Here is a 3,864-nt window from a genome sequence, read left to right as displayed (position 1 = left end):
AGCTTGTGCAGAACATACAGCAAGTGCTCACTAATGACGAATTACCTGGTTCTCAAATATGCTCCAACGTCGTGGATAAGAGCAGACCCCGGACTCAGGAGGCCAGAGTTCAAATACTGGCTCTGGCTTATTGACTGTGTGACCTTGGGAAAGTTACTTAACCTCTCTAGACTTTCCTTTCTTCAGCTGTATCTCACAAGGTTGCTGTGAGCATTAAACCAAAGTGCCCAGCATATAGTTGAATTTAATAGATGTTAGCTATTTGTATTACTAGTCCTAAATTTGTTGTACACTTAGTGAAGGAGAGAGCATGGCCAGTGCATGGAGAGCCAGAGTTCAAGGGCAGCCCATAACGCTGGCCCAAAACACAGGGATGTTGTTTGTTTATCTCTTCTACAATCTCGATGTACTTTAAAATCTCAACTTATCAGTTTTCACAGGAGTTCCTCGACATAGGTTGGAATCCAATATAATCACCCTAGGGAGGGGTTAATGACCTGCTCAAGGTTACTTGCCAGGGTCAGCCACAGGCTGAAAATAGCAATTGGCTCCATGGTCACCTCTTTGTCTCTGTGGCTTCCTCCCCCTGTGGTTTTGGCAAGGATGACACACCCAGGAGTGAGGCAGCCACTGGAGTGAAGGTCAGAGAACAGCATCCGTGCTTACACAGCCTCAGGGATGCTTTTGTTCCTTTGTCCTCCCACAAGCAGGCTGATGCATCCAGCAGCCTCCTGTCCCTCTCTAAGCACCCAGAATAGCATTCCCTGACCTCCATTCACCAGGCTATGCTGGTGAGAGGCAGAGAGGATGCACTGGGGATGCCAGGTGGAAGGGCTTGCGAGCGCCAGGTGGCTCCCTGACCTCAGACCTTTAGCATCACACATGCTTCTCGTCACCTTGGCTGCCTTCTGCCATCGCTGCAGTCACACCGGCTCCTCGGAAGGAACCCGCAATTCCCTTGCTGCTTCCATAAGCAGGAAAAGTTCTCTGCAGCCAGTCCCCGGCTCAAGCATCCAGGCACCGAGCTGGCAACATCCTTATTTACGACTGCAAAAGCGGTCAAGCACAGAATAAAGCAGAAGAGAAAACCATGTAACAAAGTCGCTGAGAAACCTCATCCTGGGTTTGTGTGTGTGTGTGTGTGTGTGTGTGTTCTCAAACTCCTCTCTGCCCTGGCTCTCTGGTTACTCAGAGCTCCTTGCTTTTACAGTTACAACACTTAATAATTTACAGTGACATACTGCATTCGGAGTCTCCCGTGACCACCCAAATTGTTACTACCCGGGGAGTTTACTGCCTGAGTCATTCGAACAGAACAGGCAAAGGAGCCATAAGTTGACCGGTTAGGGACAGTGACCAAAGTTGGGGCTCCCGACCTCACCAAGAGTTGGGAGAAGTGGTCTGAGGAGGTGATAGAGGACGATGGAAGAATCTAGTTTGCCTTACTCCCGGCGGGTAGTGATATGGAAGCAGGTGGGAGGCATGTCAGGAAAGTGAGAAAGTAGAAACAATGAATTCCTGACCCAGCTGTCGGGCAACCTCTCTTGTCACAACACATACCTGGAGTGACTACTGATAACCTGAATGTTCTGCTCGTGGCGAGAAGCATGTGTAAAGAGATCCGATCATAGCGGAGTCTAGCCTAGACTGAGCTGCAAGCACTGGGGATTCTGTTCTTGACCACCCACATATGATCTCGGGGGCCACTAGCCAGTCATTTCCTTCATACAAACCTTTTGTTCAGGATTTCTGCTTGTTAGGCTTTATCTCTGTTCTTTATTGCTCTTTTTTTGAAATTATTTTTTTTGAAGATTAGCCCTGAGCTAACATCTGCTGCCAATCCTCCTCTTTTTGCTGAGGAAGACTGGCCCTGAGCTAACATCCATGCCCACCTCCCTCTCCTTTATATGTGGGACGCCTACCACAGCATGGCTTGCCAAGCAGTGCGTAGGTCCACACCCGGGACCTGAACTGGCAAACCCTGGGCCACCAAAGCAGAACATGCGCACTTAACCACTGTGCCACCAGGCTGGCCCCCTTTATTGCTCTTTATAGAGCATACCAAGATATATCTTCCTCTGGGTCTCTGCCCTTTAATAGTTTACAAAATATGGCAGAATAGATAAGACATGTTCCCAGTGCAGCTTTGGAGAGGGAATGTGCCGGAATGCTGTTCTGGAAACATTTTCTCAAAGATAGGTATGCCTACGAGAGTGTTCCAAAATCTCATTTTTAACACTGATAGTTAATATTCATATTAAATAGTAAAAGCTGTTTATTTGCATTTTAGATGCATTCCAAATACCTTCCCATATTCCTCATTTCAGCCAGTTATAGATACCATCAATATAAAACACATTTTTATTTTTGTGTATCACCAAGAAAGAAAAAACTTCATTGATTGTACAACGCACCCTAATTTCAGAGATATCAAAATGAGAAAAAAATGTGCATCTTGGAATTGATACAATATTGCACTTAGAGGAATCTTATTTTCCTCAGGTTCTTGCCATAAGTTGGAGGACAGCACCTGACCCTCTCTGCAAGGCTGATGTGAGGCCAGCCTGCTCTGTAGCTGATGTCATAGGAGAAAAACCAGGAGAAAGGAAAGGAAGAGAGAAAGATAGATGCACTGTTTATATGGATGAGGAACCATATGGATGAATGTGTCTAGTCATCCCACCTCTGCTTCCCGGGTCTGCCAAACAATTGAGCTCAGTATTAACGGAAAGGGAGCTGGGGAGGCAGAAGGGAGGTGCCTTCTAGATCTGTTTTGTTCAAAAAGAGCGTTGCCTACACCTGTGGGCTGTGCCGCGGGATTGGTTCCGGAAGTAGAGCTGGATGAAGACTTTATGGGGAGGGCATTGGACCTGAGCTTGAAGGTAACAGCATCTCAGAACTGAACTTGCAGGAAGACATGAAAACCCGCAGCATGACCGGGTGGCGGGGCCGCCTCTTTAGTGCGAGCACACGGAGGGTGACAAAGCTGGAGAGAGACGTAGGCGGCAGACTTCGAGGTGGTACACCAATTGTTCCGGATTTTGGATCTTCTTAGGCTGGCAGTGGGCCACCATAAGGTTTTTGAGCTTGGGAAAAATTGATGTAAAACAACATTTCAAGGGGGAAGAAAAACAGCTTTTCAGAAAAAAAAGTCCCCAACTGAATTCCAAGAAGATAAGTTGGCAGTTCTGTGTATGGTGAACTCAGTGGGAAGAGGTAAAAGTTGAAAAGACTAATGAAAATAAAAACTAACATTTACTGAGTGCACTACTGACAGAAACAGGAAATGAAAAGAAAGAGCTGTTGGAGACAGCAGTAGTAGAGACCACCGACTTGAGGGATGAAGTTGAGGTAGAAGAATTAGCCATAAGTGGGTGGAGACCCAGAAACAAAGCCCGAGAGAAAGGATAGAGCGTCAGATTTGGGAATCGTTTCCATAGAGGGGAAGGTTCAGTCGAGGGATTCTGGAGTCCTGGGAAAAGATGAGATTTCGAGAGGAGGAACTTTAGGGCCCCACTCAAGAAACTGTTTTTTAAATTACAAAATATTTGAAATACACAGAGTAATACAGAGACAATATAATAAACACCCTGTACCTACCACCCAGATATTCAAATGTCACTCTTTCGATCTATTTGCTTCAGACTCTATTTTTACATTTTTTCCTAAAGAAAAAACAAACATTACAGGTACAGCTGAGGTCATCCCCATTCCCTTCTCTCCTTCCTGGAGATAAGCACTATTCTCCTATTGCTTTGTGGCCTAATTATTTCTGTATTCTTATGACATAGATAGAAAGAGTCAAAAGTACTACATTAGGTGTGTTAAATTGTTTATCTACGTGGCATAATAACATACATAGCC

This window comes from Equus przewalskii, chromosome 31, assembly GCF_037783145.1.
Source record: "Equus przewalskii isolate Varuska chromosome 31, EquPr2, whole genome shotgun sequence".
Lineage (NCBI taxonomy): Eukaryota > Metazoa > Chordata > Mammalia > Perissodactyla > Equidae > Equus > Equus przewalskii.
The sequence above is the reverse complement of the archived record's forward strand: the minus strand, read 5'-3'. Positions refer to the sequence as shown.